General features: G+C 56.4%; 1 protein-coding gene across 1 annotated transcript in view; it reads right to left on the minus strand.

Annotated features, from left to right (window-relative positions):
- Positions 1-25,829, minus strand: part of LOC137384052 (CD9 antigen-like) — a 629,833-nt gene that overhangs the window by 85,733 nt on the left and 518,271 nt on the right. The gene's annotated exons all lie outside the window — the stretch shown is intronic.

The raw sequence follows: 25,829 nt of genomic DNA on the forward strand, positions 1-25,829 counted from the left end.
GAGCTGGGGGATGTACTGAGTGAGTGTCTCGGGGATTGTGCTGGGGGATGTACTGAGTGAGTGTCCCGGGGATTGTGCAGGGGGATGTACTGAGTGAGTGTCCCAGGGAATGTGCTGGGGGATGTACTGAGTGAGTGTCCCGGGGATTGTGCTGGGGGATGTACTGAGTGAGTGTCCCGGGGATTGTGCTGGGGTATGTACTGACTGAGTGTCCCAGGGATTGTGCTGGGGGATGTACTGAGTGAGTGTCCCGGGGATTGTGCTGGGGGATGTACTGAGTGAGTGTCCCGGGGATTGTGCTGGGGGATGTACTGAGTGAGTGTCCCAGGGATTGTGCTGGGGGATGTACTGAGTGAGTGTCCCAGGGATTGTGCTGGGGGATGCACTGAGTGAGTGTCCCAGGGATTGTGCAGGGGGATGTACTGAGTGAGTGTCCCAGGGATTGTGCTGGGGGATGTACTGCGTGAGTGTCCCGGGGATTGTGCTGGGGGATGTACTGAGTGAATGTCCCAGGGATTCAGCTGGGGGATGTACTGAGTGAGTGTCCCAGGGATTGTGCTGGGGGATGTACTGAGTGAGTGTCCCAGGGATTGTGCTGGGGGATGTACTGAGTGAGTGTCCCAGGGATTGTGCTGGGGGATGTACTGAGTGAGTGTCCCAGGGATTGTGCTGGGGGATGCACTGAGTGAGTGTCACAGGGATTGTGCTGGGGGATGTACTGAGTGAGTGTCCCAGGGATTGTTCTGGGGGATGCACTGAGTGAGTGTCCCAGGGATTTAGCTGGGGGATGTACTGAGTGAGTGTCCCGGGGATTGTGCTGGGGGATGTACTGAGTGAGTGTCCCGGGGATTGTGCTGGGGGATGTAATGAGTGAGTGTCCCGGGGATTGTGCTGGGGGATGTACTGAGTGAGTGTCCCAGGGATTGTGCTGGGGGATGTACTGAGTGAGTGTCCCAGGGATTGTGCTGGGGGATGTACTGAGTGAGTGTCCCGGGGATTGTGCTGGGGGATGTACTGAGTGAGTGTCCCAGGGATTGAGCTGGGGGATGTACTGAGTGAGTGTCCCAGGGATTGTGCTGGGGGATGTACTGAGTGAGTGTCCCGGGGATTGTGCTGGGCGATGCACTGAGTGAGTGTCCCGGGGATTTGCTGGGGGTGTACTGAGTGAATGTCCCGGGGATTGTGCTGGGGGATGTACTAGGTGAGTGTCCCAGGGATTGTGCTGGGGGATGTACTGAGTGAGTGTCCCGGGGATTGTGCTGGGGGATGTACTAGGTGAGTGTCCCAGGGATTGTGCTGGGGGATGTACTGAGTGAGTGTCCCGGGGATTGTGCTGGGGGATGTACTGAGTGTCCCGGGGATTGTGCTGGGGGATGTACTAGGTGAGTGTCCCAGGGATTGTGCTGGGGGATGTACTGAGTGAGTGTCCCGGGGATTGTGCTGGGGGATGTACTGAGTGAGTGTCCCGGGGATTGTGCTGGGGGATGTGCAGAGTGAGTGTCCCGGGGATTGTGCTGGGGGATGCACTGAGTGAGTGTCCCAGGGATTGTGCTGGGGGATGTACTGAGTGAATGTCCCAGGGATTGTGCTGGGGGATGTACTGAGTGAGTGTCCCAGGGATTGTGCTGGGGGATGCACTGAGTGAGTGTCCCGGGGATTTAGCTGGGGGATGTACTGAGTGAGTGTCCCAGGGATTGTGCTGGGGGATGCACTGAGTGAGTGTCCCAGGGATTGTGCTGGGGGATGTACTGAGTGAATGTCCCAGGGATTTAGCTGGGGGATGTACTGAGTGAGTGTCCCGGGGATTGTGCTGGGGGATGTACTGAGTGAGTGTCCCAGGGATTGTGCTGGGGGATGTACTGAGTGAGTGTCCCAGGGATTGTGCTGGGGGATGTACTGAGTGAGTGTCCCGGGGATTGTGCTGGGGGATGCACTGAGTGAGTGTCCCAGGGATTGTGCTGGGGGATGTACTGAGTGAATGTCCCAGGGATTTAGCTGGGGGATGCACTGAGTGAGTGTTCCAGGGATTGTGCTGGGGGATGTACTGAGTGACTGTCCCAGGGATTGTGCCGGGGGATGTACAGAGCGAGTGTCCCAGGGATGGTGCTGGGGGATGTACTGAGTGAGTGTCCCAGGGATTGTGCTGGGGGATGTACTGAGTGAGTGTCCCAGGTATTTTGCTGGGGGATGTACTGAGTGAGTGTCCCAGGCATTGTGCTGGGGGATGTACTGAGTGATTGTCCCGGGGATTGTGCTGGGGGATGTACTGAGTGAGTGTCCCAGGAATTGTGCTGGGTGATGTACTGAGTGAGTGTCCCGGGGATTGTGCTGGAGGATGTACTGAGCGAGTGTCCCAGGGATTGTGCTGGGGGATGGACTGAGTGAGTGTCCCAGGGATTGTGCTGGGGGATGTACAGAGTGAGTGTCCCGGGGATTGTGCTGGGGGATGTACTGAGTGAGTGTCCCAGGGATTGTGCTGGGGGATGTACTGAGTGAGTGTCCCAGGGATTGTGCTGGGGGATGTACAGAGCGAGTGTCCCAGGGATTGTGCTGGGGGATGTACTGAGTGAGTGTCCCAGGGATTGTGCTGGGGGATGTACTGAGTGAGTGTCCCAGGCATTGTGCTGGGGTATGTACTGAGTGAGAGTCCCGGAGATTGTGCTGGGGGATGTACTGAGTGAGTGTCCCGGGGATTGTGCTGGGGGATGTACTGAGTGAGTGTCCCGGGGATTGTGCTGGGGGATGTACTGAGTGAGTGTCCCGGGGATTGTGCTGGGGGATGCACTGAGTGAGTGTCCCAGGGATTGAGCTGGGGGATGTACTGAGTGAGTGTCCCAGGGATTGTGCTGGGGGATGCACTGAGTGAGTGTCCCAGGGATTGAGCTGGGGGATGTACTGAGTGAGTGTCCCAGGGATTGTGCTGGGGGATGTACTGAGTGAGTGTCCCAGGGATTGTGCTGGGGGATGTACTGAGTGAGTGTCCCAGGGATTGTGCTGGGGGATGCACTGAGTGAGTGTCCCAGGGATTTAGCTGGGGGATGTACTGAGTGAGTGTCCCGGGGATTGTGCTGGGGGATGTACTGAGTGAGTGTCCCGGGGATTGTGCTGGGGTATGTACTGAGTGAGTGTCCCAGGGATTGTGCTGGGGGATGTACTGAGTGAGTGTCCCGGGGATTGTCCTGGGGGATGTACTGAGTAAGTGTCCCGGGGATTGTGCTGGGGGATGTACTGAATGAGTGTCCCAGGGATTGTGCTGGGGGATGCACTGAGTGAGTGTCCCAGGGATTGAGCTGGGGGATGTACTGAGTGAGTGTCTCGGGGATTGTGCTGGGGGATGTACTGAGTGAGTGTCCCGGGGATTGTGCAGGGGGATGTACTGAGTGAGTGTCCCAGGGAATGTGCTGGGGGATGTACTGAGTGAGTGTCCCGGGGATTGTGCTGGGGGATGTACTGAGTGAGGGTCCCAGGGATTGTGCTGGGGGATGTACTGAGTGAGTGTCCCGGGGATTGTGCTGGGGGATGTACTGAGTGAGTGTCCCAGGGATTGTGCTGGGGGATGTACTGAGTGAGTGTCCCGGGGATTGTGCTTGGGGATGCACTGAGTGAGTGTCCCAGGGATGGTGCTGGGGGATTTACTGAGTGAATGTCCCAGGGATTTAGCTGGGGGATGTACTGAGTGAGTGTCCCAGGGATTGTGCTGGGGGATGTACTGAGTGAGTGTCCCAGGGATTGTGCTGGGGGATGTACTGAGTGAGTGTCCCAGGGATTGTGCTGGGGGATGCACTGAGTGAGTGTCCCAGGGATTTAGCTGGGGGATGTACTGAGTGAGTGTCCCGGGGATTGTGCTGGGGGATGTACTGAGTGAGTGTCCCGGGGATTGAGCTGGGGTATGTACTGACTGAGTGTCCCAGGGATTGTGCTGGGGGATGTACTGAGTGAGTGTCCCGGGGATTGTGCTGGGGGATGTACTGAGTGAGTGTCCCGGGGATTGTGCTGGGGGATGTACTGAGTGAGTGTCCCGGGGATTGTGCTGGGGGATTTACTGAGTGAGTGTCCCAGGGATTGTGCTGGGGGATGTACTGAGTGAGTGTCCCGGGGATTGTGCTGGGGGATGTACTGAGTGAATGTCCCAGGGATTCAGCTGGGGGATGTACTGAGTGAGTGTCCCAGGGATTGTGCTGGGGGATGTACTGAGTGAGTGTCCCAGGGATTGTGCTGGGGGATGTACTGAGTGAGTGTCCCAGGGATTGTGCTGGGGGATGCACTGAGTGAGTGTCCCAGGGATGGTGCTGGGGGATTTACTGAGTGAATGTCCCAGGGATTTAGCTGGGGGATGTACTGAGTGAGTGTCCCAGGGATTGTGCTGGGGGATGTACTGAGTGAGTGTCCCGGGGATTGTGCTGGGGGATGTACTGAGTGAGTGTCCCAGGGATTGTGCTGGGGGATGTACTGAGTGAGTGTCCCAGGGATTGTGCTGGGGGATGCACTGAGTGAGTGTCCCAGGGATTGTGCTGGGGGATGTACTGAGTGAGTGTCCCAGGGATTGTTCTGGGGGATGCACTGAGTGAGTGTCCCAGGGATTTAGCTGGGGGATGTACTGAGTGAGTGTCCCGGGGATTGTGCTGGGGGATGTACTGAGTGAGTGTCCCGGGGATTGTGCTGGGGGATGTAATGAGTGAGTGTCCCGGGGATTGTGCTGGGGGATGTACTGAGTGAGTGTCCCAGGGATTGTGCTGGGGGATGTACTGAGTGAGTGTCCCAGGGATTGTGCTGGGGGATGTACTGAGTGAGTGTCCCGGGGATTGTGCTGGGGGATGTACTGAGTGAGTGTCCCAGGGATTGAGCTGGGAGATGTACTGAGTGAGTGTCCCAGGGATTGTGCTGGGGGATGTACTGAGTGAGTGTCCCGGGGATTGTGCTGGGCGATGCACTGAGTGAGTGTCCCGGGGATTGTGCTGGGGGTGTACTGAGTGAATGTCCCGGGGATTGTGCTGGGGGATGTACTAGGTGAGTGTCCCAGGGATTGTGCTGGGGGATGTACTGAGTGAGTGTCCCGGGGATTGTGCTGGGGGATGTACTAGGTGAGTGTCCCAGGGATTGTGCTGGGGGATGTACTGAGTGAGTGTCCCAGGGATTGTGCTGGGGGATGCACTGAGTGAGTGTCCCAGGGATTGTGCTGGGGGATGTACTGAGTGAGTGTCCCAGGGATTGTTCTGGGGGATGCACTGAGTGAGTGTCCCAGGGATTTAGCTGGGGGATGTACTGAGTGAGTGTCCCGGGGATTGTGCTGGGGGATGTACTGAGTGAGTGTCCCGGGGATTGTGCTGGGGGATGTAATGAGTGAGTGTCCCGGGGATTGTGCTGGGGGATGCACTGAGTGAGTGTCCCAGGGATTGTGCTGGGGGATGTACTGAGTGAGTGTCCCAGGGATTGTGCTGGGGGATGTACTGAGTGAGTGTCCCAGGGATTGTGCTGGGGGATGTACTGAGTGAGTGTCCCGGGGATTGTGCTGGGGGATGTACTGAGTGAGTGTCCCAGGGATTGAGCTGGGGGATGTACTGAGTGAGTGTCCCAGGGATTGTGCTGGGGGATGTACTGAGTGAGTGTCCCGGGGATTGTGCTGGGCGATGCACTGAGTGAGTGTCCCGGGGATTGTGCTGGGGGTGTACTGAGTGAATGTCCCGGGGATTGTGCTGGGGGATGTACTAGGTGAGTGTCCCAGGGATTGTGCTGGGGGATGTACTGAGTGAGTGTCCCGGGGATTGTGCTGGGGGATGTACTAGGTGAGTGTCCCAGGGATTGTGCTGGGGGATGTACTGAGTGAGTGTCCCGGGGATTGTGCTGGGGGATGTACTGAGTGTCCCGGGGATTGTGCTGGGGGATGTACTAGGTGAGTGTCCCAGGGATTGTGCTGGGGGATGTACTGAGTGAGTGTCCCGGGGATTGTGCTGGGGGATGTACTGAGTGAGTGTCCCGGGGATTCTGCTGGGGGATGTACTAGGTGAGTGTCCCGGGGATTGTGCTGGGTGATGTGCAGAGTGAGTGTCCCGGGGATTGTGCTGGGGGATGCACTGAGTGAGTGTCCCAGGGATTGTGCTGGGGGATGTACTGAGTGAATGTCCCAGGGATTGTGCTGGGGGATGTACTGAGTGAGTGTCCCAGGGATTGTGCTGGGGGATGCACTGAGTGAGTGTCCCGGGGATTTAGCTGGGGGATGTACTGAGTGAGTGTCCCAGGGATTGTGCTGGGGGATGCACTGAGTGAGTGTCCCAGGGATTGTGCTGGGGGATGTACTGAGTGAATGTCCCAGGGATTTAGCTGGGGGATGTACTGAGTGAGTGTCCCGGGGATTGTGCTGGGGGATGTACTGAGTGAGTGTCCCAGGGATTGTGCTGGGGGATGTACTGAGTGAGTGTCCCAGGGATTGTGCTGGGGGATGTACTGAGTGAGTGTCCCGGGGATTGTGCTGGGGGATGCACTGAGTGAGTGTCCCAGGGATTGTGCTGGGGGATGTACTGAGTGAATGTCCCAGGGATTTAGCTGGGGGATGCACTGAGTGAGTGTTCCAGGGATTGTGCTGGGGGATGTACTGAGTGACTGTCCCAGGGATTGTGCCGGGGGATGTACAGAGCGAGTGTCCCAGGGATGGTGCTGGGGGATGTACTGAGTGAGTGTCCCAGGGATTGTGCTGGGGGATGTACTGAGTGAGTGTCCCAGGTATTTTGCTGGGGGATGTACTGAGTGAGTGTCCCAGGCATTGTGCTGGGGGATGTACTGAGTGATTGTCCCGGGGATTGTGCTGGGGGATGTACTGAGTGAGTGTCCCGGGGATTGTGCTGGGGGATGTACTGAGTGAGTGTCCCGGGGATTGTGCTGGGGGATGTACTGAGTGAGTGTCCCAGGGATTGTGCTGGGGGATGTACTGAGTGAGTGTCCCGGGGATTGTGCTGGGGGATGCACTGAGTGAGTGTCCCAGGGATTGTGCTGGGGGATGTACTGAGTGAATGTCCCAGGGATTTAGCTGGGGGATGTACTGAGTGAGTGTCCCGGGAATTGTGCTGGGGGCTGTACTGAGTGAGTGTCCCAGGGATTGTGCTGGGGGATGTACTGAGTGAGTGTCCCAGGGATTGGGCTGGGGGATGCACTGAGTGAGTGTCCCAGGGATTTAGCTGGGGGATGTACTGAGTGAGTGTCCCGGGGATTGTGCTGGGGGATGTACTGAGTGAGTGTCCCGGGGATTGTGCTGGGGTATGTACTGAGTGAGTGTCCCAGGGATTGTGCTGGGGGATGTACTGAGTGAGTGTCCCGGGGATTGTCCTGGGGGATGTACTGAGTAAGTGTCCCGGGGATTGTGCTGGGGGATGTACTGAGTGAGTGTCCCAGGGATTGTGCTGGGGGATGCACTGAGTGAGTGTCCCAGGGATTGAGCTGGGGGATGTACTGAGTGAGTGTCTCGGGGATTGTGCTGGGGGATGTACTGAGTGAGTGTCCCGGGGATTGTGCAGGGGGATGTACTGAGTGAGTGTCCCAGGGAATGTGCTGGGGGATGTACTGAGTGAGTGTCCCGGGGATTGTGCTGGGGGATGTACTGAGTGAGGGTCCCAGGGATTGTGCTGGGGGATGTACTGAGTGAGTGTCCCGGGGATTGTGCTGGGGGATGTACTGAGTGAGTGTCCCAGGGATTGTGCTGGGGGATGTACTGAGTGAGTGTCCCGGGGATTGTGCTTGGGGATGCACTGAGTGAGTGTCCCAGGGATGGTGCTGGGGGATTTACTGAGTGAATGTCCCAGGGATTTAGCTGGGGGATGTACTGAGTGAGTGTCCCAGGGATTGTGCTGGGGGATGTAGTGAGTGAGTGTCCCAGGGATTGTGCTGGGGGATGTACTGAGTGAGTGTCCCAGGGATTGTGCTGGGGGATGCACTGAGTGAGTGTCCCAGGGATTTAGCTGGGGGATGTACTGAGTGAGTGTCCCGGGGATTGTGCTGGGGGATGTACTGAGTGAGTGTCCCGGGGATTGTGCTGGGGTATGTACTGACTGAGTGTCCCAGGGATTGTGCTGGGGGATGTACTGAGTGAGTGTCCCGGGGATTGTGCTGGGGGATGTACTGAGTGAGTGTCCCGGGGATTGTGCTGGGGGATGTACTGAGTGAGTGTCCCGGGGATTGTGCTGGGGGATTTACTGAGTGAGTGTCCCAGGGATTGTGCTGGGGGATGTACTGAGTGAGTGTCCCGGGGATTGTGCTGGGGGATGTACTGAGTGAATGTCCCAGGGATTCAGCTGGGGGATGCACTGAGTGAGTGTCCCAGGGATTGTGCTGGGGGATGTACTGAGTGAGTGTCCCAGGGATTGTGCTGGGGGATGTACTGAGTGAGTGTCCCAGGGATTGTGCTGGGGGATGTACTGAGTGAGTGTCCCAGGGATTGTGCTGGGGGATGCACTGAGTGAGTGTCCCAGGGATTGTGCTGGGGGATGTACTGAGTGAGTGTCCCAGGGATTGTTCTGGGGGATGCACTGAGTGAGTGTCCCAGGGATTTAGCTGGGGGATGTACTGAGTGAGTGTCCCGGGGATTGTGCTGGGGGATGTACTGAGTGAGTGTCCCGGGGATTGTGCTGGGGGATGTAATGAGTGAGTGTCCCGGGGATTGTGCTGGGGGATGTACTGAGTGAGTGTCCCAGGGATTGTGCTGGGGGATGTACTGAGTGAGTGTCCCAGGGATTGTGCTGGGGGATGTACTGAGTGAGTGTCCCGGGGATTGTGCTGGGGGATGTACTGAGTGAGTGTCCCAGGGATTGAGCTGGGGGATGTACTGAGTGAGTGTCCCAGGGATTGTGCTGGGGGATGTACTGAGTGAGTGTCCCGGGGATTGTGCTGGGCGATGCACTGAGTGAGTGTCCCGGGGATTGTGCTGGGGGTGTACTGAGTGAATGTCCCGGGGATTGTGCTGGGGGATGTACTAGGTGAGTGTCCCAGGGATTGTGCTGGGGGATGTACTGAGTGAGTGTCCCGGGGATTGTGCTGGGGGATGTACTAGGTGAGTGTCCCAGGGATTGTGCTGGGGGATGTACTGAGTGAGTGTCCCGGGGATTGTGCTGGGGGATGTACTGAGTGTCCCGGGGATTGTGCTGGGGGATGTACTAGGTGAGTGTCCCAGGGATTGTGCTGGGGGATGTACTGAGTGAGTGTCCCGGGGATTGTGCTGGGGGATGTACTGAGTGAGTGTCCCGGGGATTGTGCTGGGGGATGTACTAGGTGAGTGTCCCGGGGATTGTGCTGGGGGATGTGCAGAGTGAGTGTCCCGGGGATTGTGCTGGGGGATGCACTGAGTGAGTGTCCCAGGGATTGTGCTGGGGGATGTACTGAGTGAATGTCCCAGGGATTGTGCTGGGGGATGTACTGAGTGAGTGTCCCAGGGATTGTGCTGGGGGATGCACTGAGTGAGTGTCCCGGGGATTTAGCTGGGGGATGTACTGAGTGAGTGTCCCAGGGATTGTGCTGGGGTATGCACTGAGTGAGTGTCCCAGGGATTGTGCTGGGGGATGTACTGAGTGAATGTCCCAGGGATTTAGCTGGGGGACGTACTGAGTGAGTGTCCCGGGGATTGTGCTGGGGGATGTACTGAGTGAGTGTCCCAGGGATTGTGCTGGGGGATGTACTGAGTGAGTGTCCCAGGGATTGTGCTGGGGGATGTACTGAGTGAGTGTCCCGGGGATTGTGCTGGGGGATGCACTGAGTGAGTGTCCCAGGGATTGTGCTGGGGGATGTACTGAGTGAATGTCCCAGGGATTTAGCTGGGGGATGCACTGAGTGAGTGTTCCAGGGATTGTGCTGGGGGATGTACTGAGTGACTGTCCCAGGGATTGTGCCGGGGGATGTACAGAGCGAGTGTCCCAGGGATGGTGCTGGGGGATGTACTGAGTGAGTGTCCCAGGGATTGTGCTGGGGGATGTACTGAGTGAGTGTCCCAGGTATTTTGCTGGGGGATGTACTGAGTGAGTGTCCCAGGCATTGTGCTGGGGGATGTACTGAGTGATTGTCCCGGGGATTGTGCTGGGGGATGTACTGAGTGAGTGTCCCGGGGATTGTGCTGGGGGATGTACTGAGTGAGTGTCCCGGGGATTGTGCTGGGGGATGTACTGAGTGAGTGTCCCAGGGATTGTGCTGGGGGATGTACTGAGTGAGTGTCCCGGGGATTGTGCTGGGGGATGTACTGAGTGATTGTCCCGGGGATTGTGCTGGGGGATGTACTGAGTGAGTGTCCCGGGGATTGTGCTGGGGGATGTACTGAGTGAGTGTCCCGGGGATTGTGCTGGGGGATGTACTGAGTGAATGTCCCAGGGATTTAGCTGGGGGATGTACTGAGTGAGTGTCCCAGGAATTGTGCTGGGTGATGTACTGAGTGAGTGTCCCGGGGATTGTGCTGGAGGATGTACTGAGCGAGTGTCCCAGGGATTGTGCTGGGGGATGGACTGAGTGAGTGTCCCAGGGATTGTGCTGGGGGATGTACAGAGTGAGTGTCCCGGGGATTGTGCTGGGGGATGTACTGAGTGAGTGTCCCGGGGATTGTGCTGGGGGATGTACTGAGTGAGTGTCCCAGGGATTGTGCTGGGGGATGTACTGAGTGAGTGTCCCAGGGATTGTGCTGGGGGATGTACAGAGCGAGTGTCCCAGGGATTGTGCTGGGGGATGTACTGAGTGAGTGTCCCAGGGATTGTGCTGGGGGATGTACTGAGTGAGTGTCCCAGGCATTGTGCTGGGGGATGTACTGAGTGAGTGTCCCGGAGATTGTGCTGGGGGATGTACTGAGTGAGTGTCCCGGGGATTGTGCTGGGGGATGTACTGAGTGAGTGTCCCGGGGATTGTGCTGGGGGATGTACTGAGTGAGTGTCCCGGGGATTGTGCTGGGGGATGTACTGAGTGAGTGTCCCGGGGATTGTGCAGGGGGATGCACTGAGTGAGTGTCCCAGGGATTGTGCTGGGGGATGTACTGAGTGAGTGTCCCAGGGATTGTGCTGGGGGATGTACTGAGTGAGTGTCCGGGGATTGTGCTGGGGGATGTACTGAGTGAGTGTCCCTGGGATTGTGCTGGGGGATGTACTGAGTGAGTGTCCCGGGGATTGTGCTGGGGGATGTACTGAGTGAGTGTCCCATTGATTGTGCTGGGGGATGTACTGAGTGAGTGTCCCGCGGATTGTGCTGGGGGATGTACTGTGTGAGTGTCCCAGGGATTGTGCTGGGGGATGTACTGAGTGAGTGTCCCGGGGATTGTGCTGGGGGATGTACTGAGTGAGTGTCCCGGGGATTGTGCTGGGGGATGTACTGAGTGAGTGTCCCGGGGATGTGCTGGGGGATGTACTGAGTGAGTGTCCCGGGGATTGTGCCGGGGGATGTACTGAGTGAGTGTCCCAGGGATTGTGCTGGGGGATGTACTGAGTGAGTGTCCCAGGGATTGTGCTGGGGGATGTACTGAGTGAGTGTCCCGGGGATTGTGCTGGGGGATGTACTGAGTGAGTGTCCCGGGGATGTGCTGGGGGATGTACTGAGTGAGTGTCCCAGGGATTGTGCTGGGGGATGTACTGAGTGAGTGTCCCGCGGATTGTGCTGGGGGATGTACTGAGTGAATGTCCCAGGGATTTAGCTGGGGGATGTACTGAGTGAGTGTCCCAGGGATTGTGCTGGGGGATGTATTGAGTGAGTGTCCCAGGGATTGTGCTGGGGGATGTACTGAGTGAGTGTCCCAGGAATTGTGCTGGGTGATGTACTGAGTGAGTGTCCCGGGGATTGTGCTGGAGGATGTACTGAGCGAGTGTCCCAGGGATTGTGCTGGGGGATGGACTGAGTGAGTGTCCCAGGGATTGTGCTGGGGGATGTACAGAGTGAGTGTCCCGGGGATTGTGCTGGGGGATGTACTGAGTGAGTGTCCCGGGGATTGTGCTGGGGGATGTACTGAGTGAGTGTCCCAGGGATTGTGCTGGGGAATGTACTGAGTGAGTATCCCAGGGATTGTGCTGGGGGATGTACAGAGCGAGTGTCCCAGGGATTGTGCTGGGGGATGTACTGAGTGAGTGTCCCAGGGATTGTGCTGGGGGATGTACTGAGTGAGTGTCCCAGGCATTGTGCTGGGGGATGTACTGAGTGAGTGTCCCGGAGATTGTGCTGGGGGATGTACTGAGTGTGTGTCCCGGGGATTGTGCTGGGGGATGTACTGAGTGAGTGTCCCGGGGATTGTGCTGGGGGATGTACTGAGTGAGTGTCCCGGGGATTGTGCTGGGGGATGTACTGAGTGAGTGTCCCGGGGATTGTGCTGGGGGATGCACTGAGTGAGTGTCCCAGGGATTGTGCTGGGGGATGTACTGAGTGAGTGTCCCAGGGATTGTGCTGGGGGATGTACTGAGTGAGTGTCCGGGGATTGTGCTGGGGGATGTACTGAGTGAGTGTCCCTGGGATTGTGCTGGGGGATGTACTGAGTGAGTGTCCCGGGGATTGTGCTGGGGGATGTACTGAGTGAGTGTCCCAGGGATTGTGCTGGGGGATGTACTGAGTGAGTGTCCCGCGGATTGTGCTGGGGGATGTACTGTGTGAGTGTCCCAGGGATTGTGCTGGGGGATGTACTGAGTGAGTGTCCCAGGGATTGTGCTGGGGGATGTACTGAGTGAGTGTCCCGGGGATTGTGCTGGGGGATGTACTGAGTGAGTGTCCCGGGGATGTGCTGGGGGATGTACTGAGTGAGTGTCCCGCGGATTGTGCTGGGGGATGTACTGAGTGAATGTCCCAGGGATTTAGCTGGGGGATGTACTGAGTGAGTGTCCCAGGGATTGTGCTGGGGGATGTATTGAGTGAGTGTCCCAGGGATTGTGCTGGGGGATGTACTGAGTGAGTGTCCCAGGGATTGTGCTGGGGGATGTACTGAGTGAGTGTCCCGCGGATTGTGCTGGGGGATGTACTGAGTGAATGTCCCAGGGATTTAGCTGGGGGATGTACTGAGTGAGTGTCCCAGGGATTGTGCTGGGGGATGTATTGAGTGAGTGTCCCAGGGATTGTGCTGGGGGATGTACTGAGTGAGTGTCCCAGGGATTGTGCTGAGGGATGTACTGAGTGAATGTCCCAGGGATTTAGCTGGGGGATGTACTGAGTGAGTGTCCCAGGGATTGTGCTGGGGGATGTACTGAGTGAATGTCCCAGGGATTTAGCTGGGGGATGTACTGAGTGAGTGTCCCAGGGATTGTGCTGGGGGATGTACTGAGTGAGTGTCCCAGGGATTGTGCTGGGGGATGTACTGAGTGAGTGTCCCGGGGATTGTGCTGGGGGATGTACTGAGTGAGTGTCCCGGGAATTTAGCTGGGGGATGTACTGAGTGCGTGTCCCAGGGATTGTGCTGGGGGATGTACTGAGTGAGTGTCCCGGGGATTTAGCTGGGGGATGTACTGAGTGAGTGTCCCAGGGATTGTGCTGGGGGATGTACTGAGTGAGGGTCCCGGGGATTGTGCTGGGGGATGTACTGAGCGAGTGTCCCAGGGATTGTGCTGGGGGATGTACTGAGCGAGTGTCCCGGGGATTGTGCTGGGGGATGTACTGAATGAGTGTCCCAGGGATTTAGCTGGGGGATGTACTGAGTGAGTGTCCCGGGGATTATGCTGGGGGATGTACTGAGTGAGTGTCCCAGGGATTGTGCTGGGGGATGAACTGAGTGAGTGTCCCAGGGATTGTGTTGAAGGATGTACTGAGTGAGTGTCCCGGGGATTGTGCTGGGGGATGTACTGAGTGAGTGTCCCAGGGATTGTGCTGGGGGATGTACTGAGTGAGTGTCCCAGGGATTGTGCTGGGGGATGTACTGAGTGAGTGTCCCGGGGATTGTGCTGGGGGATGTACTGAGTGAGTGTCCCAGGGATTGTGCTGGGGGATGAACTGAGTGAGTGTCCCGGGGATTGTGTTCGGGGATGTACTGAGTGAGTGTCCCGGGGATTGTGCTGGGGGATGTACTGAGTGAGTGTCCCAGGGATTGTGCTGGGGGATGAACTGAGTGAGTGTCACCGGGATTGTGTTGAAGGATGTACTGAGTGAGTGTCCCGGGGATTGTGCTGGGGGATGTACTGAGTGAGTGTCCCAGGGATTGTGCTGGGGGATGTACTGAGTGAGTGTCCCGGGGATTGTGCTGGGGGATGTACTGAGTGAGTGTCCCAGGGATTGTGCTGGGGGATGAACTGAGTGAGTGTCCCGGGGATTGTGTTCGGGGATGTACTGAGTCTGTGTCCCGGGGATTGTGCTGGGGGATGTACTGAGTGATTGTCCCGGGGATTGTGCTGGGGGATGTACTGAGTGAGTGTCCCGGGGATTGTGCTGGGGGATGTACTGAGTGAGTGTCCCGGGGATTGTGCTGGGGGATGTACTGAGTGAGTGTCCCAGGGATTGTGCTGGGGGATGTACTGAGTGAGTGTCCCGGAGATTGTGCTGGGGGATGTACTGAGTGAGTGTCCCGGGGATTGTGCTGGGGGATGTACTGAGTGAGTGTCCCGGGGATTGTGCTGGGGGATGTACTGAGTGAGTGTCCCGGGGATTGTGCTGGGGGATGTACTGAGTGAGTGTCCCGGGGATTGTGCTGGGGGATGTACTGAGTGAGTGTCCCGGGGATTGTGCTGGGGGATGCACTGAGTGAGTGTCCCAGGGATTGTGCTGGGGGATGTACTGAGTGAGTGTCCCAGGGATTGTGCTGGGGGATGTACTGAGTGAGTGTCCGGGGATTGTGCTGGGGGATGTACTGAGTGAGTGTCCCTGGGATTGTGCTGGGGGATGTACTGAGTGAGTGTCCCGGGGATTGTGCTGGGGGATGTACTGAGTGAATGTCCCAGGGATTGTGCTGGGGGATGTACTGAGTGAGTGTCCCAGGGATTGTGCTGGGGGATTTACTGAGTGAGTGTCCCGCGGATTGTGCTGGGGGATGTACTGAGTGAGTGTCCCAGGGATTGTGCTGGGGGATGTACTGAGTGAGTGTCCCAGGGATTGTGCTGGGGGATGTACTGAGTGAGTGTCCCGGGGATTGTGCTGGGGGATGTACTGAGTGAGTGTCCCAGGGATTGTGCTGGGGGATGTACTGAGTGAGTGTCCCAGGGATTGTGCTGGGGGATGCACTGAGTGAGTGTCCCGCGGATAGTGCTGGGGGATGTACTGAGTGAATGTCCCAGGGATTGTGCTGGGGGATGCACTGAGTGAGTGTCCCGCGGATTGTGCTGGGGGATGTACTGAGTGAATGTCCCAGGGATTTAGCTGGGGGATGTACTGAGTGAGTGTCCCAGGGATTGTGGTGGGGGATGTACTGAGTGAGTGTCCCAGGGATTGTGCTGGGGGATGTACTGAGTGAGTGTCCGGGGATTGTGCTGGGGGATGTACTGAGTGAGTGTCCCTGGGATTGTGCTGGGGGATGTACTGAGTGAGTGTCCCGGGGATTGTGCTGGGGGATGTACTGAGTGAGTGTCCCAGGGATTGTGCTGGGGGATGTACTGAGTGAGTGTCCCAGGGATTGTGCTGGGGGATGTACTGAGTGAGTGTCCCAGGGATTGTGCTGGGGGATGTACTGAGTGAGTGTCCCGGGGATTGTGCTGGGGGATGTACTGAGTGAGTGCCCCGGGGATTGTGCTGGGGGATGTACTGAGTGAGTGTCCCAGGGATTGTGCTGGGGGATGTACTGAGTGAGTGTCCCGGGGATTGTGCTGGGGGATGTACTGAGTGAGTGTCCCAGGGATTGTGCTGGGGGATGTACTGAGTGAGTGTCCCAGGGATTGTGCTGGGGGATGCACTGAGTGAGTGTCCCGCGGATTGTGCTGGGGGATGTACTGAGTGAATGTCCCAGGGATTTAGCTGGGGGATGTACTGAGTGAGTGTCCCGGGGATTGTGCTGGGGGATGTACTGAGTGAGTGTCCCAGGGATTGTGCTGGGGGATGTACTGAGTGAGTGTCCCAGGGATTGTGCTGGGGGATGTACTGAATGAGTGCCCCGGGGATTGTGCTGGGGGATGTACTGAGTGAGTGTCCCGGGGATTGTGCTGGGGGATGTACTGAGTGAGTGTCCCGGGGATTGTGCTGGGGGATGTACTGAGTGAGTGTCCCAGGGATTGTGCTGGGGGATGTACTGAGTGAGTGTCCCAGGGATTGTGCAGGGGGATGTACTGAGTGAGTGTCCCAGGGATTGTGCTGGGGGATGTACTGAGTGAGTGTCCCAGGGATTGTGCTGGGGGATGCACTGAGTGAGTGTCCCAGGGATTGAGCTGGGGGATGTACTGAGTGAGTGTCCCAGGGATTGTGCTGGGGGATGTACTGAGTGAGTGTCCCAGGGATTGTGCTGGGGGATGTACTGAGTGAGTGTCCCAGGGATTGTGCTGGGGGATGTACTGAGTGAGTGTCTCGGGGATTGTGCTGGGGGATGTACTGAGTGAGTGTCCCGGGGATTGTGCAGGGGGATGTACTGAGTGAGTGTCCCAGGGAATGTGCTGGGGGATGTACTGAGTGAGTGTCCCAGGGATTGTGCTGGGGGATGTACTGAGTGAGTGTCCCGGGGATTGTGCTGGGGGATGTACTGAGTGAGGGTCCCAGGGATTGTGCTGGGGGATGTACTGAGTGAGTGTCCCGGGGATTGTGCTGGGGGATGTACTGAGTGAGTGTCCCGGGGATTGTGCTGGGGGATGTACTGAGTGAGGGTCCCAGGGATTGTGCTGGGGGATGTACTGAGTGAGTGTCCCGGGGATTGTGCTGGGGGATGTACTGAGTGAGTGTCCCAGGGATTGTGCTGGGGGATGTACTGAGTGAGTGTCCCGGGGATTGTGCTTGGGGATGCACTGAGTGAGTGTCCCAGGGATGGTGCTGGGGGATTTACTGAGTGAATGTCCCAGGGATTTAGCTGGGGGATGTACTGAGTGAGTGTCCCAGGGATTGTGCTGGGGGATGTACTGAGTGAGTGTCCCAGGGATTGTGCTGGGGGATGTACTGAGTGAGTGTCCCAGGGATTGTGCTGGGGGATGCACTGAGTGAGTGTCCCAGGGATTTAGCTGGGGGATGTACTGAGTGAGTGTCCCGGGGATTGTGCTGGGGGATGTACTGAGTGAGTGTCCCGGGGATTGTGCTGGGGTACGTACTGACTGAGTGTCCTAGGGATTGTGCTGGGGGATGTACTGAGTGAGTGTCCCGGGGATTGTGCTGGGGGATGTACTGAGTGAGTGTCCCGGGGATTGTGCTGGGGGATGTACTGAGTGAGTGTCCCGGGGATTGTGCTGGGGGATTTACTGAGTGAGTGTCCCAGGGATTGTGCTGGGGGATGTACTGAGTGAGTGTCCCAGGGATTGTGCTGGGGGATGCACTGAGTGAGTGTCCCAGGGATTGTGCTGGGGGATGTACTGAGTGAGTGTCCCAGGGATTGTTCTGGGGGATGCACTGAGTGAGTGTCCCAGGGATTTAGCTGGGGGATGTACTGAGTGAGTGTCCCGGGGATTGTGCTGGGGGATGTACTGAGTGAGTGTCCCGGGGATTGTGCTGGGGGATGTAATGAGTGAGTGTCCCGGGGATTGTGCTGGGGGATGTACTGAGTGAGTGTCCCAGGGATTGTGCTGGGGGATGTACTGAGTGAGTGTCCCAGGGATTGTGCTGGGGGATGTACTGAGTGAGTGTCCCGGGGATTGTGCTGGGGGATGTACTGAGTGAGTGTCCCAGGGATTGAGCTGGGGGATGTACTGAGTGAGTGTCCCAGGGATTGTGCTGGGGGATGTACTGAGTGAGTGTCCCGGGGATTGTGCTGGGCGATGCACTGAGTGAGTGTCCCGGGGATTGTGCTGGGGGTGTACTGAGTGAATGTCCCGGGGATTCTGCTGGGGGATGTACCAGGTGAGTGTCCCAGGGATTGTGCTGGGGGATGTACTGAGTGAGTGTCCCGGGGATTGTGCTGGGGGATGTACTAGGTGAGTGTCCCAGGGATTGTGCTGGGGGATGTACTGAGTGAGTGTCCCGGGGATTGTGCTGGGGGATGTACTGAGTGTCCCGGGGATTGTGCTGGGGGATGTACTAGGTGAGTGTCCCAGGGATTGTGCTGGGGGATGTACTGAGTGATTGTCCCGGGGATTGTGCTGGGGGATGTACTGAGTGAGTGTCCCGGGGATTGTGCTGGGGGATGTACTAGGTGAGTGTCCCGGGGATTGTGCTGGGGGATGTGCAGAGTGAGTGTCCCGGGGATTGTGCTGGGGGATGCACTGAGTGAGTGTCCCAGGGATTGTGCTGGGGGATGTACTGAGTGAATGTCCCAGGGATTGTGCTGGGGGATGTACTGAGTGAGTGTCCCAGGGATTGTGCTGGGGGATGCACTGAGTGAGTGTCCCGGGGATTTAGCTGGGGGATGTACTGAGTGAGTGTCCCAGGGATTGTGCTGGGGGATGCACTGAGTGAGTGTCCCAGGGATTGTGCTGGGGGATGTACTGAGTGAATGTCCCAGGGATTTAGCTGGGGGATGTACTGAGTGAGTGTCCCGGGGATTGTGCTGGGGGATGTACTGAGTGAGTGTCCCAGGGATTGTGCTGGGGGATGTACTGAGTGAGTGTCCCAGGGATTGTGCTGGGGGATGTACTGAGTGAGTGTCCCGGGGATTGTGCTGGGGGATGCACTGAGTGAGTGTCCCAGGGATTGTGCTGGGGGATGTACTGAGTGAATGTCCCAGGGATTTAGCTGGGGGATGCACTGAGTGAGTGTTCCAGGGATTGTGCTGGGGGATGTACTGAGTGACTGTCCCAGGGATTGTGCCGGGGGATGTACAGAGCGAGTGTCCCAGGGATGGTGCTGGGGGATGTACTGAGTGAGTGTCCCAGGGATTGTGCTGGGGGATGTACTGAGTGAGTGTCCCAGGGATTTTGCTGGGGGATGTACTGAGTGAGTGTCCCAGGCATTGTGCTGGGGGATATACTGAGTGAGTGTCCCAGGGATTGTGCTGGGGGATGTACTCAGTGAGTGTCCCGGGGATTGTGCTGGGGGATGTACTGAGTGAGTGTCCCAGGGATTTAGCTGGGGGATGTACTGAGTGATTGTCCCGGGGATTGTGCTGGGGGATGTACTGAGTGAGTGTCCCGGGGATTGTGCTGGGGGATGTACTGAGTGAGTGTCCCGGGGATTGTGCTGGGGGATGTACTGAGTGAGTGTCCCAGGGATTGTGCTGGGGGATGTACTGAGTGAGTGTCCCGGGGATTGTGCTGGGGGATGTACTGAGTGAGTGTCCCGGGGATTGTGCTGGGGGATGCACTGAGTGAGTGTCCCAGGGATTGTGCTGGGGGATGTACTGAGTGAGTGTCCCAGGGATTGTGCTGGGGGATGTACTGAGTGAGTGTCCCAGGGATTGTGCTGGGGGATGCACTGAGTGAGTGTCCCAGGGATTGTGCTGGGGGATGTACTGAGTGAGTGTCCCAGGAATTGTGCTGGGTGATGTACTGAGTGAGTGTCCCAGGGATTGTGCTGGGGGATGTACTGAGTGAGTGTCCCAGGAATTGTCCTGGGTGATGTACTGAGTGAGTGTCCCGGGGATTGTGCTGGAGGATGTACTGAGCGAGTGTCCCAGGGATTGTGCTGGGGGATGTACAGAGTGAGTGTCCCGGGGATTGTGCTGGGGGATGTACTGAGTGAGTGTCCCGGGGATTGTGCTGGGGGATGTACTGAGTGAGTGTCCCAGGGATTGTGCTGGGGGATGTACTGAGTGAGTGTCCCAGGGATTGTGCTGGGGGATGTACAGAGCGAGTGTCCCAGGGATTGTGCTGGGGGATGTACTGAGTGAGTGTCCCAGGGATTGTGCTGGGGGATGTACTGAGTGAGTGTCCCAGGCATTGTGCTGGGGGATGTACTGAGTGAGTGTCCCGGAGATTGTGCTGGGGGATGTACTGAGTGAGTGTCCCGGGGATTGTGCTGGGGGATGTACTGAGTGAGTGTCCCGGGGATTGTGCTGGGGGATGTACTGAGTGAGTGTCCCGGGGATTGTGCTGGGGGATGTACTGAGTGAGTGTCCCGGGGATTGTGCTGGGGGATGCACTGAGTGAGTGTCCCAGGGATTGTGCTGGAGGATGTACTGAGTGAGTGTCCCGGGGATTGTGCTGGGGGATGTACTGAGTGAGTGTCCGGGGATTGTGCTGGGGGATGTACTGAGTGAGTGTCCCTGGGATTGTGCTGGGGGATGTACTGAGTGAGTGTCCCGGGGATTGTGCTGGGGGATGTACTGAGTGAGTGTCCCAGGGATTGTGCTGGGGGATGTACTGAGTGAGTGTCCCGCGGATTGTGCTGGGGGATGTACTGTGTGAGTGTCCCAGGGATTGTGCTGGGGGATGTACTGAGTGAGTGTCCCAGGGATTGTGCTGGGGGATGTACTGAGTGAGTGTCCCGGGGATTGTGCTGGGGGATGTACTGAGTGAGTGTCCCGGGGATGTGCTGGGGGATGTACTGAGTGAGTGTCCCAGGGATTGTGCTGGGGGATGTACTGAGTGAGTGTCCCGCGGATTGTGCTGGGGGATGTACTGAGTGAATGTCCCAGGGATTTAGCTGGGGGATGTACTGAGTGAGTGTCCCAGGGATTGTGCTGGGGGATGTATTGAGTGAGTGTCCCAGGGATTGTGCTGGGGGATGTACTGAGTGAGTGTCCCAGGGATTGTGCTGGGGGATGTACTGAGTGAATGTCCCAGGGATTTAGCTGGGGGATGTACTGATTGAGTGTCCCAGGGATTGTGCTGGGGGATGTACTGAGTGAGTGTCCCAGGGATTGTGCTGGGGGATGTACTGAGTGAGTGTCCCGGGGATTGTGCTGGGGGATGTACTGAGTGAGTGTCCCGGGAATTTAGCTGGGGGATGTACTGAGTGCGTGTCCCAGGGATTGTGCTGGGGGATGTACTGAGTGAGTGTCCCGGGGATTTAGCTGGGGGATGTACTGAGTGAGTGTCCCAGGGATTGTGCTGGGGGATGTACTGAGTGAGTGTCCCGGGGATTGTGCTGGCGGATGTACTGAGCGAGTGTCCCAGGGATTGTGCTGGGGGATGTACTGAGCGAGTGTCCCGGGGATTGTGCTGGGGGATGTACTGAATGAGTGTCCCAGGGATTTAGCTGGGGGATGTACTGAGTGAGTGTCCCGGGGATTGTGCTGGGGGATGTACTGAGTGAGTGTCCCAGGGATTGTGCTGGGGGATGTACTGAGTGAGTGTCCCAGGGATTGTGCTGGGGGATGTACTGAGTGAGTGTCCCGGGGATTGTGCTGGGGGATGTACTGAGTGAGTGTCCCAGGGATTGTGCTGGGGGATGAACTGAGTGAGTGTCCCGGGGATTGTGTTCGGGGATGTACTGAGTGAGTGTCCCGGGGATTGTGCTGGGCGATGTACTGAGTGAGTGTCCCAGGGATTGTGCTGGGGGATGAACTGAGTGAGTGTCACCGGGATTGTGTTGAAGGATGTACTGAGTGAGTGTCCCGGGGATTGTGCTGGGGGATGTACTGAGTGAGTGTCCCAGGGATTGTGCTGGGGGATGTACTGAGTGAGTGTCCCGGGGATTGTGCTGGGGGATGTACTGAGTGAGTGTCCCAGGGATTGTGCTGGGGGATGAACTGAGTGAGTGTCCCGGGGATTGTGTTCGGGGATGTACTGAGTGAGTGTCCCGGGGATTGTGCTGGGGGATGTACTGAGTGAGTGTCCCAGGGATTGTGCTGGGGGATGAACTGAGTGAGTGTCACCGGGATTGTGTTGGGGGATGTACTGAGTGAGTGTCCCGGGGATTGTGCTGGGGGATGTACTGAGTGAGTGTCCCAGGGATTGTGCTGGGGGATGTACTGAGTGAGTGTCCCAGGGATTGTGCTGGGGGATGTACTGAGTGAGTGTCCCAGGGATTGTGCTGGGGGATGTACTGAGTGAGTGTCCCGGGGATTGTGCTGGGGGATGTACTGAGTGAGTGTCCCGGGGATTGTGCTGGGGGATGTACTGAGTGAGTGTCCCAGGGATTGTGCTGGTGGATGTACTGAGTGAGTGTCCCGGGGATTGTGCTGGGGGATGTACTGAGTGAGTGTCCCAGGGATTGTGCTGGGGGATGTACTGAGTGAGTGTCCCAGGGATTGTGCTGGGGGATGTACTGAGTGAGTGTCCCAGGGATTGTGCTGGGGGATGTACTGAGTGAGTGTTCCAGGGATTGTGCTGGGGGATGTACTGAGTGAGTGTCCCAGAGATTGTGCTGGGGGATGTACTGAGTGAGTGTCCCAGGGATTGTGCTGGGGGATGTACTGAGTGAGTGTCCTAGGGATTGTGCTGGGGGATGTACTGAGTGAGTGTCCCAGGGATTGTGCTGAGGGATGTACTGCGTGAGTGTCCCAGGGATTTAGCTGGGGGATGTACTGAGTGAGTGTCCCGGGGATTGTGCTGGGGGATGTACTGAGTGAGTGTCCCGGGGATTGTGCTGGGGGATGTACTGAGTGAGTGTCCCAGGGATTGTGCTGGGGGATGTACTGAGTGAGTGTCCCAGGGATTGTGCTGGGGGATGTACTGAGTGAGTGTCCCAGGGATTGTGCTGGGGGATGTACTGAGTGAGTGTTCCAGGGATTGTGCTGGGGGATGTACTGAGTGAGTGTCCCAGAGATTGTGCTGGGGGATGTACTGAGTGAGTGTCCCAGGGATTGTGCTGGGGGATGTACTGAGTGAGTGTCCTAGGGATTGTGCTGGGGGATGTACTGAGTGAGTGTCCCAGGGATTGTGCTGAGGGATGTACTGCGTGAGTGTCCCAGGGATTTAGCTGGGGGATGTACTGAGTGAGTGTCCCGGGGATTGTGCTGGGGGATGTACTGAGTGAGTGTCCCGGGGATTGTGCTGGGGGATGTACTGAGTGAGTGTCCCAGGGATTGTGCTGGGGGATGTACTGAGTGAGTTTTTCAGTCCATTAAATTCTCTCAAAGAACAAAGAACAGGACAGCACAGGATCAGGCCATTCGGCCCTCCAAGCCTGCGCCAATCTTGATGCCTGCCTAAACTAAAACCTTCTTCACTTCCGGGGTCTGTATCTCTCCATTCCCATGCTATTCATGGATTTGTCAAGATGCCTCTTAAACGTCGCTATCGTACCTGCTCCCACCACCTCCCCCGGCAGCAAGTTCCAGGCACTCACCACCGTCTGAGTAAAAAACTTGCCTCGCACATCCCCTCTAAACTTTGCACATCGCACCTTAAACCTATATCCCCGAGTAACTGACTCTTCCACCCTGGGAAAAAGCTTCTGACTATCCACTCTGTCCATGCCACTCATTACTTTGTAAACCTCTATCATGTCACCCCTCTACCTCCATTGTTCCAGTGAAAACAATCCGAGTTTATCCAACCTCTCCTCAAAGCTAATACCCTCCAGACCAGGCAACATCCTGGTAAACCTCCTCTGTACCCTCTCCAAAGCCTCCACGTCCTTCTGGTAGTGTGGCGACCAGAATTGCACGCAATATTCTAAGTGTGGCCTAACTAAGGTTCTGTACAGCTGCAGCATGACTTGCCAATTTTTATACTCTATGCCCTGACCGATGAAGGCAAGCATGCCGTATGCCTTCTTGACTACCTTATCCACCTGCGTTGCCACTTTCAGTGATCTGTGGACCTGTACGCCCAGATCTCTCTGCCTGTCAATACTCCAAAAGGGTTCTGCCATTTACTGTATACCTCCCACCTGCATTAGACCTTCCAAAATGCATTACCTCACATTTGTCCGGATTAAACTCCATCTGCCATTTCTCCGCCCAAGTCTCCAACCAATCTATATCCTGCTGTATCCTCTGACAATCTTCATCACTATCCGCAACTCCACCAACCTTTGTGTCGTCCGCAAACTTACTAATCAGACCAGCTACATTTTCCTCCAAATCATTTATATATACTACAAACAGCAAAGATCCCAGCACTGATCCCTGCGGAATACCACTAGTCACATCCCTCCATTCAGAAAAGCACCCTTCCACTGCTACCCTCTGTCATCTATGACCGAGCCAGTTCTGTATCCAACTTGCCAGCTCCCCTCTGATCCCGTGTGACATCACCTTTTGTATCAGTCTGCCATGAGGGAACTTGTCAAAGGTTTTACTGAAGCCCATGTAGACATCATCCACCGCCCTTCCTTCATCAATCATCTTCATCACTTCCTCAAAAACTCAATCAAGTTAGTGAGACACGACCTCCCCTTCACAAAACCATGCTGCCTCTCGCTAATAAGTCCATTTGTTTCCAAATGGGAATAAATCCTGTCCCGAAGAATCCTCTCCAATAATTTCCTGACCACTGACGTAAGGCTCACCGGCCTGTAATTTCCTGGATTATCCTTGCTATTCTTCTTAAACAAAGGACCAACATTAGCTATACTCCAGTCCTCTGGGACCTCACCTGTAGCCAATGAGGATACAAAAATTTCTGTCAAGGCCCCAGCAATTTCCTCCCTTGCCTCCCTCAGTATTCTGGGGTAGATCCCATCAGGCCCTCTCGTCAGACACCATCACTCAATTCAGTTTCACTCTTTAAAGGAGGGGAATGAGAGGGACATTAATGAGGTTATAAAATAAGAAGTGGAGTAGAAAGGTTTATTCTCCCAGTTTCTCCGTCTCTGACACATCTGCTCTGATGATGCTACCTTCCATGACAGTGCTTCTGATATGACCTCCTTTTTCCTCAACCGAGGATTTCCCCCCACTGTGGTTGACAGGGCCCTCAACCGTGTCCGGCCCATTCCCCGCACCTCTACCCTCACCTCTTGCCCGCCCTCCCTCCCAGAACCGTGACAGGGTTCCCCTTGTCCTCACTTTTCACCCCATCAGCCTCCATATCCAAAGGATCATCCTCCGCCATTTCCGCCACCTCCAGCGTGATGTCACTACCAGTCGCATCTTCCCCTCCCTTCCCCTGTCAGCATTCCGAAGGGATCGTTCCCTCCACGACACCCTGGTCCACTCCTCCATTACCCCCACCACCTCGTCCTCGTCCCATGGCACCTTCCCCTGCAAGCGCAGGAGGTGTAATACCTGCCCATTTACCTCCTCTCTCCTCACTATCCCAGGCCCCAAACACTCCTTTCAGGTGAAGCAGCGATTTACTTGTACTTCTTTCAATGTAGTATACTGTATTCGCTGCTCACAGTGTGGTCTCCTCTACATTGGGGAGACCAAGCGCATACTGGCTGACCGCTTTGTGGAACACCTCCGCTCAGTCCACAAGCAGGACCCTGAGCTTCCGGTTGCTTGCCATTTCAACACTCCCCCCCTGCTCTCATGCTCACATCTCTGTCCTGGTATTGCTGCAGTGTTCCAGTGAACATCAACGCATGCTCGAGGAAGAGCATCTCATTTACCGATTGGGCACACTACAGCCTGCCGGACTGAACATTGAGTTCAATAATTTCAGAGCATGACAGCCCCCCATTTTACTTTCATTTTTAGTTATTTTTTCTTCCTTTTTTTTTACATTCTTTTTTACATTTTTTACAATCTTTTTTTGCATTTATTTCATTTCATCTTAGTTTGTTCAGTTTGCTTACCCACTGTTTTTTTTTTCAGGTTTGCACTTGCTGCTGTTTAATATTCAGTGTATTAACACCTAATCTGTACTAATGCTTTGTCTTTCAACACACCATTAACATATTGTTTGCCTTTGCTCCGTCACCTTTTGGTCAGCTGTATGGCCTGGACCAATCTAGACCTCCTTTGTTATCTCTTGCCCCACCCCCACCTCACTTGCTTATAACCTGTGACTTTTCTAATACTTGTCAGTTCCGAAGAAGGGTCACTGACCCGAAACGTTAACTCTGCTTCTCTTTTCACAGATGCTGCCAGACCT

The sequence above is a fragment of the Heterodontus francisci genome, chromosome 25 (genome assembly GCF_036365525.1).
Source record: "Heterodontus francisci isolate sHetFra1 chromosome 25, sHetFra1.hap1, whole genome shotgun sequence".
NCBI classification, from domain to species: Eukaryota; Metazoa; Chordata; class Chondrichthyes; order Heterodontiformes; family Heterodontidae; genus Heterodontus; species Heterodontus francisci.